The following is a 16,624-nucleotide window of genomic DNA, read 5'->3' on the forward strand; positions in this document are numbered from 1 at the left end:
CATACATGTGGCCTTTCCGAGGTCTAATCATTATCTCACCCATACTTGCCAAAGGAAGCTCCCTTCTCCAGGTATATGCCCATCACGTGGGTCTCCTTTCACCTGTCTTCATCACTATAGCTATTATTTTGGAACCCGTGGCCATTAGATGACAGACTGCTTTTGGAGTACACTGAAGAATTATTTGAAAGCTATCGCTGGCTCATTAAGCCATGGTCAGTTAGAGAAAGTAAATACAACCTTTTATGGTTCTCTGTTCCTTCTTTTTGGAACAAAAGTGCTGAAATTTTGGAATATCTGCACAAATCTGTAGATCAAATTATAGACACAGGTCTTTAGACTCATTTTATCCAGAAAATGATGTTTATTTTCAAGATAGGGGAGCTGATGTATAAACATGTGTTTAATCTTTTGCATTTAAGGCTTAAGGACTTGAGTGACTTTCATCAGGTTTGTTCTGATCTTGCACCCATTAGGTGCATCCAAACTGGATTCTCCAGCAATTTTGTTTGCCTTTTTACATTTGGATCCTCATCTCACTGGATGTTAGTTGCGGAAGGTGATTTGAAGCATTTGCGTTTGTCAAGTTGGCTTGATTACCTCATTACGTACGTGTCCACTCATTTCTCATGTAAAAATCATTAACCCCTCACAAAGAGGACCTAATCATTGCAGTAAGTGTGTGTGCTAAGTATTAGATGAGCATGCTGGCATTTAGAAATGCCCATCCCCCTTGTTGCCTTAGATGTATTTTTGTTGTTCTGTTCTGTGGGACATCAAATTTACACTTGTCCTTTTCTCACTGAGACAAGCTGTGGGAAGGAAAAGACAAGATCATAACATTCAGATTGAATGTGTTTCTCAATCTTCACATCCTTAACTGGTTTCTTTGATGCATTCGCGTTTGCTGTAAAATGTTAGGGGAGGAAGGAAGGCAACCGGTGATAATCAAAGGGGAAGAGAGATCAGGGGAGGACTCGGTGACATTTGAGGCTAAGTTTTGGAGCTGCTGCAAGAGTTATTGCTGCCTGTGACTGTTTGGCCTGGCTGTATGTCAGAGCCATTGACTTCGGAATAACTGAGCCTTTAAGAGAGAATGTTCTCTTTCAGAGAACTCCTCATTAACTTAATTTATGGAAGGGGAGAGGAGCTGGGCAGCAGAGAGCACCAGGTTTCAGCAGTGCCTGGAGTTGAGGTTAGGAAACAGACACACACATATACACACACAGGTTGTGAATGCTGGATTATGTGAACAATTTTTTAAAAAACCCCCAGCTTTGCATCTAGTGTTCTCAGAGGCCGGTTCCACGGGCGATAGAATTGCCTCCTGGGTGATGACTTTGAAGCTCAGTCCTTAACATGGATCCCAGACGGGAAATCTTCAACTCTAATTAAGCTTCGGCTTATTTTGATTCTCTTCCAGGCTTGCGGTTGAATAGCTTTGTGTGTGTGTGTAGTCTTTTGCTAACAACTTTTCCCACAGTCAGAAACATGTACCTCTTCAGTGTTGATCCTTACCTGAGAGGCTTTGGCCGCCACCTCGCAGGCAGTGGCTGACTTGTGGACATGGCTTCTTCCTCGGGTCCCTCACATGCCCTTGACCATGTTTGGGAAGGAATAAAGAGGGTATCATGATTAATAGAAACATGGTATCTGGTTTCATGTCGCCATGAGAATGCACCGGGACGGGTCATTCCTTTCTCTTAAATGTACTCGGCCCTTCCCACCCCTGCTTGGCAGGATGGGATGGGATAGATGGAGACAGAGTTGAAACTAGTAATGAAATCATTACAAAGTAATAGATCCTGCCTATTTGTCATGTGTTCAGATCCAAAGGAAGGAAGGGTGTTGTCATGCCAAGTCATCACAAGGCCGTGATGGTGTGGCTGAGGTGCTGTGTTTACTGTGAGAGCAGAGGGGAAAGAGCCCAAGGGAAACTGGACTGAGAATGTGTCAATTTGGCTGAGAATTAAAGGGTAGATGTTTACGAGGTTTTGGAGTGAAAGTGCCGTGTTTGTGTGGAAGGAGTATCAGGGAAAATGGTTTGGGGGGAAGAAGGAAGATGTCCACAAGTAGGCCACTCGCTTGTTCATTTCATATATATTTATTGTACACTTATTTGTGTCACGTGCTCTGCTAGGTCCCGAGAGTAGTACTGGTGAACAAGCTGAGAAAGTCCGTAGAATTTTGTGGATGGATTGCACATGGGACAGAGTCCCAAGGTATCCAGTGTGGATACCTAGACTGATGCTGGTCCATTTACCCAGCGAGGAGGAGAGGGCCAAGCTTTGAGGGGGAACTGAGGTGGCTGCCGTGTGGCTGGCAGGTGATGAGACAGTTTGGCTAAACTCCTTGGACATATTGTAAAGCAATGTTACTGGGTAGTTGCATTGATAGCTTTGGAGTTGGGAACAGAGGTCTGCTTGGGATATTACAAACTTGAGACGGTTGGAGGTATATAGATGGTGATTGAAACGATGGGGAAGGGACTAGGGAAAGAGCAGAGACGGAGGAAGGAAGGAGGCCTCTGGGTGGGTGTCACCGACTCGCAACATTTCATGGCCAGGTAGGGGAGGGAATGAGCTCATAAAGGATACTAAGAATAAGGAGTGAAAGGAAGGTAAGAAAATTGGGGGAGTTTGTTACTCTAACAGTCAAGGGAAGAGCATGTTGAGACCAACTGCAGACAGAGGATGAGAAAAGACAAGTATCTACAGGATTTGAGACCTAAAAATCATGGTCACTTTAATTACTTATGTGGAGTGATGGGGTGGATGCTAGATTGTGGGGTAGGGGCTCTTCACTCTAGGAGGTGTCTTGGAAACTGGTATGGTGCTTTTTTTGGTCCTTACTGATCGGGGGAACCCTGCTGGCATTTAGTGAGTAGAGCCCAGGATGCTGGTACTCTGCGACACATAGGCTGTCCTGCACAGATTCCTCTGTGCTTCATGTGATGCTTGAAGGGCTCCCCAGACCTTTAGGCAAGGTTAGGACCAAATACTGTTTCAAGTGTTTGATCTGGAACCTGACTCTGCTTGCTTGCTTGCTTGCTCTCTCTTTCTTTCTTTCTTTCTTTCTTTCTGATGCCAATGTAATAGTTCTATTTCTTTTTTAAAACTAGTTAAATGATTTTTATTTTTTTATAGTTGCTTTACAGTGTTCTGTCAATTTTCTACTATACAGCAAAGTGATCCAGTCACACACAACCCCCCCCCCCACATATATATGCATTCTTTTCCTTACATTATCCTCCATCATGCTCCATCACTAGACTAGATACAGTTCCCAGTGCTATACAGCAGGATCTCATTGCTTATCCTTTCCAAAGGCAATAGTTTGCATCTGTTAAACCCAGTCCATCCCAATCCCTTCCCCCACCCCCCCCACAACCACAAGTCTGCTTTCCAAGTCCATGAGTTTTTCTGTGGAAAGGTTCATTTGTGTCATATATTAGATTCCAGATATAAGTGATATCATATGCTGTTTGTCTCTTTCTGACTTCACTTAGTATGAGAGTCTCCAGTTCTGTGTTGCTAAAAATGGCATTATTTTGTTCTTTTCTATGGCTGAGTAGTACTCCATTTTGTATATATACCACATCTTAATCCAGTCATCTGTTGATGGACATTTAGGTGGTTTCCATATCTTGGCTATTGTGAATAGTGCTGCAGTGAACATACAGGTGCATGTGTCCTTCTCCAAGGAAAGTTTTTTTCCAGATAAATGCCCAAGAGTGAGATTGCTGGATCATATGGTAGTTCTATATTTACTTTTCTGAGATACCACCATACTGTTTTCCATAGTGGTTGTATCAATTTACATTCCCACCAGCAGTGTAGGAGGGTTCTCTTTTCTCCATACCCTCTCTAGCATTTGTTATTTCTTGACTTGTTAATGATGGCCATTGTGATTGGTGTGAGGTGGTACCTCATAGTAGTTTTGATGTGCATTTCTCTAATAATCAGTGATGTAGAGCATTTTTTTTATGTGCCTGTTGGCCACCTCTATATCTTCTTTGGTGAAATGTCTATTCAGGTCGTTTGCCCATTGGTTCAATTGGGTGGTTGTTTTTTTTTTTGCTGTTGAGTTGTATAAGTTGTTGGCTTATTTTAGAGATTAAGCCCTTGTCAGCTGCATCATTTGAAACTATTTTCTCCCATTCTGTAGGTTGTCTTTTTTTTTTTTAATGGTTTCCTTTGCTGTGCAAAGCTTGCCACTTTGATTAGGTCCTATTGGTTTTATTTTTGCTTTTATTTCTATTGCCTTGGGAGACTGACCTAAGAAAACGTTTGTAAGGTTGATGTCAGGAGGTTTTGCCTATGTTCTCTTCTAGGAGTTTGATGGTGTCTTGTCTTAGGTTTAAGTCTTTGAGTCATTTTGAGTTTATTTTTGTGCATGGTGTGAGGGCGTGTTCCAGTTTCGCTGATTTAGATGCAGCTGTCCAGTTTTCCCAGCACCACTTGCTGAAAAGATTCTTTGTCCCATTTTATTTTCTTGCTTCCTTTGTTGAAGGTTAATTGACTGTGGGTGTCTGGGTTTATTTCTGGGTTCTCTGTTCTGTTCCATTGGTCGGTCTGTCTGTTTTGCTGCCAGTACCACACTGTCTTGATTACTGTCACTTTGTAATATTGCCTGAAGTCTGGGAGAGTTATGCCTTGACTCAGCTTCACATCTAGGCACAAAGGATTGGTGGTTAGGTTTTAATGTTCATACTAGATTTTCCAGGTGTAAATGTAATTTGGAAATTGGGGGAAGACTGTACATTGTTTTACATGGACCTTTACTAAATAACACACTTACCAGTAGAACCACTGTTGATCTGTTTGTAGCTGTTGTGTTCATGGTGATTCTATGTATGGACGTGAGCATCTGTCTGCTTCATGATATTCCCTAGTCTGGTTTTGCATAAATACGTAAATAAGAAATTATTTTAAAGTACATTACTTTTTTTTCTTCCACCATACTATACTTAGGACACTATAGCGCTTTGCTTTTGGAAATGATGATGCAGGTAGGCTATACTAATTTTTATTTCCAGATGAAGTATTATGAAAAATGGGACCTGGGCTTGTCAAGGCTATCAAATGCTGGCTTGATCTGCAAGCATGTTGTATATCCTTGAAAGGAGCTCTGTATCTTGTAGTCTATTGTTTGTTACAGGTTGATCTCATGCCATCCAAACAGAATCACCCGGAGGGAATATAAAACTGACTTCCTTGTGGGAGACCCGGCATCTGCATTATAAGTCTCTGGTCCCCAACACAGATGCAATTCATATTCCACTAGTACGTGAAAATTCTTTCCTGTAGAGAGGAGTAATCACTTAAGAATGGAAAGAAGGACAGAAGCAGGTTTGGGGGTTAAAAATAATAATCTGGTGGGTCTTTAGAAGGTCAGTGAATGGAACTTGGGACTTGAGGCTGTGAACCAGTGAGGTTTCTATTGTAACACCACTCTAGGAGAAAATGAATGGAACTTGGGACTTGAGGCTGTGAACCAGTGAGGTTTCTATTGTAACAACCCTCTAGGAGAAAGGTTTTGATGGAACATAGCAGTGGTTGACCTGGAGGAAAGAGTTGTGAAAAAGTAAAATGTAATTCAGTGTGGTGATTGCCCATGAGGAATAAGAGGGACAAAGATGATTAGAGATGGCTTCTGGCTGTGTACATGGGAGGAAGGTCTGTCACACTGAGGAATTCGGGAGGATGTTGGCTACACTGTGGGTTCTGGTTTGGGCATGTGGATGCTTAGTTGCCTGTCTTAGCTATTAGTGGAGGCTTGAATATGAATACATGGGGTGTAATTTAGGAGAGGAGTATTCTAGAGATTTGAGTCAGGGAATCATTCTTAAAACGTGGACACAGGAGTTCCCGTCATGTGCAGTGGTTAATGAATCCGACTAGGAACCATGGGGTTGCAGGTTCGATCCCTGCCCTTGCTCAGTGGATTAAGGATCCAGCATTGCCGTGAACTGTGGTGTAGGTTGCAGACTCGGCTCGGATCCCGCATTGCTGTGGCTCTGGCATAGGCCGGCAGCTACAGCTCCGATTGGACCCCTAGCCTGGGAACCTCCATATGCCATGGGAGCAGCCCAAGAAATGGCAAAAAGACAAAAAAAACAAAAAAACAAAAAACAAAAAACAAAAAAACAAATCGTGGACGCCGAAAGCCATTCAAGTGGCAGAGTCCCCTTGGGATTGTACAGAACAATCATTAAAGATGTTTGTCCCCACCCTGGTTCTAAGCAAATCTTACTCCCAGATTATTCAAGACTCCTTTTAGGCATGGTGGTTTTGATTATTGAAGACAGAATGAATTGAAAAAGTCAACAAAGGGAATGTAGTTACATCTTTGCTGAACAAGCTTAATTGAGGGGTAGACCCATAAACCTTCTGATACACAAATTACCTCTGTTTTTGGGCTCACTCCAGCCTTGGGACTAAAGATGTGCCTGAAAGAGGCTAATGACATGGTTTATGATGTACGAAGGAGGGTTATTCTGAAAACAGCTGCCAGTGGACAAAATCAGTGCAATTTATAGAAAAGGCGTCTATGAGACCTATTGATCATTAAGGCCGCCAAACCAGTTGATAGTTGATTAAAAAAAATTTTTACTTGCCCTTGCACTTTTTTTTTTTTTTTTCCCCCAAAGGGCTGCACCTTCAACATAGAGAAATTCCCAAGGCTAGGGGTCATATTGGAGCTACAGCTGCCAGCCCACACCATAGCCATGCCAGATCCGAGCTGCATGTGTGACCTACACCACAGCTCAAGGCATTGCTGGATCTGCAACCCACTGAGTGGGGCCGGAGATCGAACCTGTGTCCTCACGAATACTAGTTGGGTTCATTACTGCTGAGCCACAATAGGAACTCCTGCCTTTTCATTTTCTTTCCCCCCAAGAACACACGTACTCTAGCCTTTGAAATGGTGATAATCTGGATTGAGGTTATTAGGAGATTTTAGCTTTGTTACCTAATAGTCACTTCCTGTGCAGTTCCTTCCTTTGACTTATTCACATTTGAATCTGCAAATGAGATGTAAAATTAAACAAATAGACTGACTTTGTTTAGCTCTTACCTCTGCATGTTAAAATCACCTGTTTTGTCCTTTCTATCATTATGAGAAGTGGTTGTGCAAAGTTATTCCTTAAATGAAATTTGTGTTTCTCTCCTTCCTCTGATAATTTAGTAACAGACTGGCCAAGTGCCTTATGAAATGTTTCCTAATCAACTCTAAATGCCTGGAGTTAGAAGTTGGAGATCTTCAGCCCCTACCATGGTTTTCACTGCCGGGGGAGTTTGACTTACACAGTTTGGAATCACAAAGTCTGGGTTCTGGTGGCTGACTTCATATGGGAGAGTCAACACATTTAAAAGTCTTTTTGCAGCACCAGCTGTGGCTGATGTTGTGTCAGCATTTCCATCATCGTAATTCCCAACATTCTAGGGTTTATAACGAGACTGTTAAAGTTTCACCACAAACTGAAGCTTGGTATGTAAGAGTTGAGCCTGAAGCAAACTTTTTCATGAAGGAAAAAAAAAAAAAAGGGCAGTTTCTCTAAAAAGCCACTAATAAAGCCAAGCTAGTAATTACTGTTGTTCTAGTACCCAGAACTGCTTGGTCTCCTTAAAACTGCAGGGACATTAGTCTGTAATAGAAACCAGTCGCTCCAGGAGTTTGGGAAACAGATAATGAATGTGAATGATATTTAATTTTGAAGGGTGTCTGTTTCAACAATTGAAAATATTTTATTTTAGTATAATTCTCAAGGCTTATTTAAGTATCCTTTGGGGCAGCAAAAATGCTTAGGACTCATGATAATAAACTTCATAGAAATACATAAATGCTCAGGACCTCAGGCAAAGCCCTTTTCCCCCAATCTAGGAACAAGAGCAATGACCGGTTGACGATGCTGTGTGACCAGGCCTGCCTCAGATTTGGGACTGTCTTGATTGAATAATGTGCTTTCACTTCCAGGTAAACTTGATCCTGAAGGACTGTTGGTAGGTAGAGTGGATACCTTGAGAGATTTTTTTTTTGGCAGTAATGATGATGGATTTCTGTGGATACACCCCCATGCTCTGGCCTCCGGTGTGTCTAGTTGGAAGCTTATGCAAGATGCTAATTTGAGTTAAGCACAAAATCTATGGCCCTGGGACAAAGAGTGTGACTCACTTATGGATGAACCGATGACTCTGGCCTTGCTCACACTCCATGTTTATATCACCTGAATTACTGAGCCCAAGCGTTAATGGAATGAAAGCTAAAGATAACCTCGTGTGGGCCAAGTCCTGCCAATCTCGTCCTTCCACTGTGTTGTCTGTAGACATTTGTTCCACTTTTCTTCTCTTCACCTTGTATTGACTTGTCTCCTTATTTTCTTCATCTCCTCTTCTTGGTAGATCTTCCTTATTCAAAATAACTTAGACTTGGGAATTAACCGTAGAGATGCTGCTGAATATTAGGTGATGGGCTCCAAGTTATCACATTGATTCCAAAATTTGAGCGGGGGGACTCAAATTTCTTGTTAGAGAAATTATACATAGGTACATATATGTGTACATATATACACATATATGTATCTGTTATCAAATAAATGGAGACATAAATGAAGGGTTTATTTGAGCAAAAATGGATTCGAATTGGGTAGCATCCAATCTAGCAGGTAGAGCTCTGAGACTTTGTACAAGAGGAAAGACTTCTACAGTTAGAAGGGAGTGGAAACAAGGAAGTGATGCTAGGCCAAAAAGTGGGTTATTGAAGGTTACTTTCTTCTGGGGGATAGTAGATGTCTGTCAGGCAAATTGACTAACTGGTGCTGATCAGGTGATTCCTGATTGAAGGATTTAAGATTCCATTTCTAGGAGAGCTGAAACTAAGTTAAGCTTGATTTTGGTGAGGTGGAGCTTAGCATAAGTGACTCCATTTGAGGTGTGTTAGCTTTTTAACAGTAGTTACGTTTAAAATCTGATTTTAGGTGTGTGTGCAACTAACAAATGTAACAACATAACCAGATATGCTGTTTAGGTTACAAGGTTGCAGAAAACTTTAATGAATTAGGGAAAGTCCCTTCTGGCACATTGGCATGAAAAGCAGGTGAGGGCTGGCTGTGTGTCCCTAGTCAGCCCTTTGCTTAGAGCAGGGTTGTGCAGGGTAGAGCTTATACAGCCCTATGGGGTAGCCTTGAGGATATCATTAATTAACATTAACTTTCTAATGTGAGTTTTTATTACTCAGTTCTAAGAAAAGTGTCGTAAATACTCAAGTAATAACAAAGTATTGTTAACATAATGCAACATTATTTTTATTACAGAGATGCAGTATAGAGAGATAGATGTAGTAGAATGTATCTGAATTTTCAAATGTCTGGAAGAAGCAAATGATATGAGGAATTATTTGTGCATATGTCTGGCTGTTTATATTATAGTGTGATTTGTAAGCATTAGCTAGGCCTTTGAGTATGACCTGTGGTCATTTTTTTTTTTTCCCCACCGTCAGTGATTTGGAAGATCACTTTCCAGCATAGACATTGCATTTTATACCGAATAGTTAAGTTCTATGAATGCATGGGTTAGGCCCCTTAGATTCCTAAAGTGTGATGGTCGTTGATTGGAATTATGTGCCTGAATAAATAAGTACCTTGGTAATTGTTTTACATTTTTACGTCATTTGTATTCTAACTTTCTCTCCAAATCCAATGGCTGGCTTATGATTAGATAAGAACTAAACCTGGTAAACAGGGACACCTGGAGAAGTGCTTTAAGATACTCTCCTTACTGTGGATGCCAATAGGGGTGTTTAGAAGTGGGCTTAGGAGTTCCCATCGTGGCGCAGTGGTTAGCGAATCCAACTAGGAACCATGAGGTTGAGGGTTCGGTCCCTGGCCTTGCTCAGTGGGTTAACGATCCGGTGTTGCCGTGAGCTGTGGTGTAGGTTGCAGACGCGGCTCGGATCCCGTGTTGCTGTGGCTCTGGCGTAGGCCGGTGGCTCCAGCTCCGATTGGACCCCTAGCCTGGGAACCTCCATATGCCGCGGGAGCGGCCCAAAGAAATAGCAAAAAGACAAAAAAAAAATAAAAAAAAAGAAATGGGCTTAATAATCCTGCCTTCACCAGGCCTGGTCCTTTCCCACACTCATTCATTTCTATCTTGTATGTGGGGAACATGACCCACAATGTTGCCGAAACTATGTCCTCCTTTAATCTCAACTCTGCAGTGTTGATGTTATAAACACTATGCTGACAGAGCCGGTTAATTGGAAATGTAAAAGAATGTGCCTGTGAGTCTGCTGCTGCCCACGTGAGCCCTTCTTTTTACATGGAAACCATATCATACGAAGGGAGATGAAAGCCATTCAGATGAAATGTTTTTAAGCACGGACGGAGCCACATTGTTCCTTGTGTTCACAGTGACCTATCTTGGAATATATGGTTACAGACTAAAAAATTAACTGTGGAGTTGTCTCCTGTCCTCTGAACATGATGGGGTAGTTCCTCAGCTGGGACCCCCCCCCCTTCCCCCCCCCCCCCCCCCCGTTTTGGAGGACGGGGTGTCGGGTAACTGGTCAGGCCCATGTATGTCTACTCAACCAGCTTTGCAGACGGATCTAGTTTCCATTGCTCATCCAAGGAACATGGCGTAGAGTGTTGCCTCTTGTTAAACAAGAATGATCATCTTAGAAACAGAAGGTGATCCTTGAGTGGTGGTTGACCCATAAAATCTTCCTATTCTATGGCCTTGACATTACTCTTTTAGAAAATTATAAACTGCATTTTGCTGCTTCTAAATATAAAAATGACAGCTCATGTTGTGTAAAGGAGGTGATTCATAGCAACTTAAATATGTCTCCCCTACTCCTACCCCTCCCAAGTCACCAAGGCATCTAAAAAGGAGTTTTTCTCACATGAGATTTGAAATTCCTAACCTTTCACCAGTGTCTACTGGGTCAGATTATCGGACAGTTATTCTCTGGTTTCTTAGGCTGTCAGGGAGTCTAAGTGTATAGCCTCTGGAATTGCAACTGGAGCCCAGATTAAATGTGCCATCTCTGACGTTATTAATAAGGGTGTGGATGTTGTGACTGTGTATTTTCATATATGTATATCTATATACATACACACACACACATATGTTGGATTTGGCTTAGAGATCCTAAGGTACCAGCAACAGCCTTACCTTTGAAGAGCTGGGGGAAGGATCAGTAATGAGTGTGGAACATGGAGTGAGAGAATATGATGATAAAGATGAAATATTTTTGCTGTCTCATGGCCTCACCCTCCTGGCCACATCTGGTTCCACCTTTGCACACACAGGATGCTCTTGGCAATTCTAGGCCTCAGGATGCTTACCAGCTCTTGTCATCATGAGCCAAAGCCAGTTCTATCACCATGATTAGCTACATGTGGGGAACTTATCTATGACAATTAAAAAAAAAAGTCCACAATTGGCTTTCTCCTCTTGCCAGCCGGCCACTGTCTGCAGTTGTCAGTTAACGGCTGCTGAGGGAATATAAAATTTAAAGTCATTCTAAACTAAACTTAATTAGGGAGGGAAATTTGTTGCCAACTTACCACCCTCATATAATACAACTAAAACCAAATGTAAATGATTTTTGGATGATCCAAATTAGTTTTCTCTTCTGCCAACTACTTTGGAGCACCAAGATTAGAGAGTAATAACAACGCCTTCTAACTGGTAGGTTTTAGAAAGGATCCCCTTTGTCTTAGGAAAGGGCATTGGCAAGAATGCACTTTAGAAACACTCAAATATTTATTTTTGGATTTATGAGATGAGCATATTGCCTTCTAATTGGTTCCTCTATCACAGAGTGCTCAGATTTTCATGTCTTGCTTTTAATTTTTGTCTTGGTGAATTTTTATAACTTTGACAACACCCATTGCTTAGCATATGGGACAAAAGGAACTCTTTTTTCCTCCTCCTCTTTTTTTTTTTTTTTTTCTTTAAGGCGTCTGAAACATCATTTTTTCCCTCCATGTCTTCCTAAGCCCTGGATGACCTAAGGTCCTTGGTCAAATTCCTTTTTTCTTTGCTTCAGACATAACTGTCTTTCCCTTATATTGTGACCCGTGATTTGTATGGAGTCTCTGCAAGGAGAAGAGTGTATGTGGGTTGTGTATAAAATATATAAGCTTTCCCATGTGGCAGGGAGGGTGAGGCTTAGGTGGGGGCATGCAGAAGAAATTAGATGATTCTGATTACATAGCCCCTAATTAGGGAGGACCCCCCCTTCCCCTTGTCCCTTTGAATCTAATGAGTTTACCTTTGACCCAAGTTAATAGTGAAAAGGGCCAGGCTACAGTCACTTAATTTGCATGTTTTTGGCATCTAGGAAAGTATGGAGTGGTGGGGGTGAGGGGGCTTGTTGGAGGCAAACCGAAAGAAGCTTGTAGACACTGAATTTGCTCAGAGTAGGTTATTAAATTTTTTTCTCTTTGTACATTATTAAATCTGTTGGAAAGAAACATCAGCTCAAGATCTGTCACTTTGGCTCCAGGCCAGCATGCCAAATTCTGTCATCTTTGCGGCATGGCCAAGCATCTTATTACATGTTATAATTCTGGTTTTGGGCTGAATCCAGCAATCCTGATACAACATCAGATGGTTAGGGCTGTGGAAAAGGAAAAGGGCTATATTCATCTCCAGGCAAGCTTTTGGGAGAAGTGTGAGAGCAGGATGCACATTGCACTTGTCTGGGGCAGGGATTTTTTTTTTTTTTGTGGATGCCATAAACGTCTCTTCTGTGCTGCCTCGAATTTGAATTGCATTGTCAGTTTCTGTTGATACAGATTGATTTTAGATGGAAGACAAACTCGAGCCATGCTTCTGTTCTGGCCACAGCATCTCCCACCAGCTCTGTAGTTAGTATCAACCGTGAGAGCATTGTGAGCAGCACTGATGTGCTGACTTCATCGTCCTGAGCCTGGGGTCCCCTGATGATGTTTGGCCTCCATCCGTCTGGGTGAGAGTGAAGCTGAGCTGTTCTATCTGCACTGGCCTAAGATTAACCATGGCAGGGTTAACTTGTTTCTATTCTTCAACATTGCTTTAGAAGGGGAGGAAGTTGTGGGAGTAGAGAATGATTGAAAAAAATAGGAGGGGGAAAACCGATCGCATTCACTTCTTGAGTACAGAGAGCCTTGACCCTGCCTTCTGCAAGCCGTCTCTCCTTTCTGCTCTTAAAGGTTTAACAGATGAAGTCTTGGCTTTGGTTTGTCAGTGAAGGACTTTTCTGAAGCTCCAGAAACTGTTCAGCTTTGCAGGAAGCAGTGACACAAGGTCCCAGGCGTTCTCTCTTGCTTTCCACTTATTATTTTGGGATTGTCAGAAAACAGCCTGGGAGGAGAAAGAAGAGAGACAGAGGTGGTTCCCCCCCGCCCCCCACCCCCGGCCCAGTTTGGCTGCTGAATGAAAGCAGGCACTTTGTTTAGAAGTGAGTAGGGAGGAAAATGCAGCTTAGGGTTGACACCCTTCTGGTGCTTACCCATAAATATGAAATGGTGTTAGAACACCCGACTCCAGAGAGATTTCTGATTGGCTGTTGGTGATGTCATCTAGTCATTAATACTGTGCTCAGAAAATAAACCAATCCGCCTGTTTTCTTTCTTTTTCCTTCCCTCTTTATTTATTTTTTTTTAAAGCTGAAATGTATAAAATCCATTTTGTAATCTAAAATGAGGCACTTCAGTCAGAGCATTTTGAAAGAGTATTCCATTTCTCATGTGTTCGGAGTCGTTTCGGCCTTCACTTGAGAGCTGCAGTAATCAACCACAAGTATTCAGCCTGTCTTGTCTTACTGCTTCAAAGTGAGACAGGCACGTTTCAACACCTGGGCACAACAGTTGACATCTGCCCACATTAAGTGTTAGGGCAGTAGATGGGAATTTCTTCTTGTCAGCCTTTAAGTGTCTTAGGATACTTGGAGCCAGAGTTGGCACTTCTGGGTATGGGAGGGATGTGGCTGGGTAATGAAAGGGACTTTAAAATTTTTTTAAATCCTAATTTTATTTCTCTATCTCTGATAGCCTTGAAGTTCAATCTAAGCCACCCTGCTCTTCCCCTTAATGTATGTTTGCTCATCTGATGGCTTGGTGGTGTTTCAGCTGGGGGATTGCACTTGTGGCGTGTCCAGGCTGTGTGTGTGTAAAATGCAATAGCATTTTTGCTATGCAGGAGTGGAATTCTTAGAAGGAAAGTCACTGCCCGAGCATCTCTTTGACCCCTGCGCATTGATTTGTGACCCCTGGAAGGGTTGACAATCCTGCATCCCTACTGGTTCACGCTGATTGGGGGAGGCATATGGTGTTTCGATTAACCTTTGGGAAGCCTTTCATATAAATCCAGCTTTGTGCTTTCTTTCTTTTTTCTTTTTTTAAATGAAATATAGAACTGTCCTTTTGAGGAAAAGTCATGATTCTTTATCATATATTTTGGCTAGCATAATCTTCTCCTTGTTGTGGTTAACTTTGCTTATGACTAACCATGCACTCCTTTGTCAATGTACTCTTAGGTAGAATCTCCAAATATTATGTACAGATTTTATATAAATTCGCTCTACAACCCTCGAAGCTGTGAAAGTGAATCTAAGAGTTGACTCCATCACTGGTACAATGGCAGTCCCAGATTATCATAGGCACGCTGTGGATAAATTGCTTGGATTAGCAAAATCCTAGCAAGCAGGTATAACTGACTTCTGCCATGCAATTGAGTCCTCCTTATGGGGAGCTGCTGCACTCCTTTTCAGAGTTTCTCTCTCTTTTTAGCAAGGTTAGAAACCATAGACTGAAGGGCCTTTAGGGTCAAAGGGGAAAGAGAAAGACAATGGGCCCTATTCATTCTTATGAAGCTCTAATGAATCATAGAGATAGTCTGTTGTTTTCCAGGTTAGAGCTCTTTCCCTGACAGGCTTTAATTATCTGAGAGCTGAAGCAAGAAGTGATAAAAACATGCAAAAGCCTTTCAGGAACAGGTTTTTGAAGATGAGTCACCCAAGTCGGTGTTCTGCTCAGCCCGTTTTGCAAGGGGTGGGCTCCCTCTTCCTGCTTGCCACTCTATCACGTGACAGCTGTGGACCCACTAAAGGAAAGAAACGATCATTCACCAGCAGGAAACTTAATCCCGGGCAGGTGCAGCTTGAGTAACGGCTATGGGCCTGGAGGTCGGCATGGTTGGGAGGCCTAAACTTTTGCAGATGGTCTGAGTGGGAGGAGGCAGACGCAGTGGCCCTTCTCCCATCTGCAGCCCCCAGCCCACCCTCTCCTCCGGGATGGTGCTGCCATTTCTCCCTGTACTGCTGAACTTTTGAACTCAAGTTCAGTGCAGCGTTTAGGATGTTTGTTTTATAGCCTTCAGATAAAGCAGGAGCAGATTTTAAGGAAACAGTAGACAGATGCATTTTCCTTTTTCCTCCAGTGAGGGTGGTGATCTAATTAGAAGTCAGTGTTGGAGCAGCTTCCTTTGTATGGGCTTTGGGTTGTCTATTTCTAAAGGACGCTGGTGGACGTGAACAAAAGCCGGATGTTGTACTGAACAAGTGCCCTGCGTTAGATACGTCTGGAGTTCCACGCCACACTTTTCCTCTGCAGACCCGACGAGATCCTGCCCGGTGTTATGACTCCTTATTTTCACACAGCCATTGTTTTCACTCTCTAATGGTGTCCCTCTGCCAAGACGACTCAGCTGTAAAAAATAAATAAAAATAAAGTGACATGTGGCCTTTTGCAACAACGGATTGGAGGGTGTTAGGCTTCGTGAAATAAGTCAGAGAAAGGTAAATACTGTACGATATCACCGATACGTGGAATCTAAACAAATAAACAGAGTGACTGTAACGACAGACTCATAGACAAAGAGAACAAATTGGTGACTACCTGTGGGCAAAGGGAAGGGAGGAAGGAGCCAGATGGGGTAGAGATGTGAGGTACAAACCACTGTGTATAAAATAAATAGGCTGTAAGTATATATGGTCAAGCACAGGGAATACAGCCAATGTAGTATAACTGTAAATGAAATATACTCTATACAATTTTGCATCATTATATTTTACATCTGAAACTAATCATTGTAAATCAACTGTACCTCAACGAAAAATAGTATCCCTCTGCCATTTTGCCTCCTATCCCTCACTGATGGCTGCTTTTCTATTTATATTGCTTGGAACTAATGGAGAGTCCAGGTGCAGAAGCGCGTCACACCCAAGGGCTTGGGTGCTTGGAAAACCGTAACAATGTTAAGAGGATCAGCAGTCATCCTCCTGGGGGGTGGGGGGAGGTGAGTCTCAAAAAAACCCACATAGCGGTCAAGGGCTATAAAAAGTATAAGATGTATAGACTTGTAGGGATAAGAGTAACATTTTCTCAGTTGCCACCTAATTTATTGAAAACTGGGATTTGGGGGAGAGTGTAGAATATTTGCTAAACTAATCCATTCCTCTGAATAGCTCCCTCATCTCTTGTGGCTTGGCAGCTAAAACTTAGAAATCCACAATTACACTGTATAGATGAGCCTTGTTCTATATTTAGTGTTTAATCTCTGCACTCAAGAGTTGCATATGGTCATGAGCACCCACTTAAGAGCTAAAAATGTAAGTTACTGCCCACTTTGTC

This window comes from Phacochoerus africanus, chromosome 9 (assembly GCF_016906955.1).
Source record: "Phacochoerus africanus isolate WHEZ1 chromosome 9, ROS_Pafr_v1, whole genome shotgun sequence".
NCBI lineage: Eukaryota > Metazoa > Chordata > Mammalia > Artiodactyla > Suidae > Phacochoerus > Phacochoerus africanus.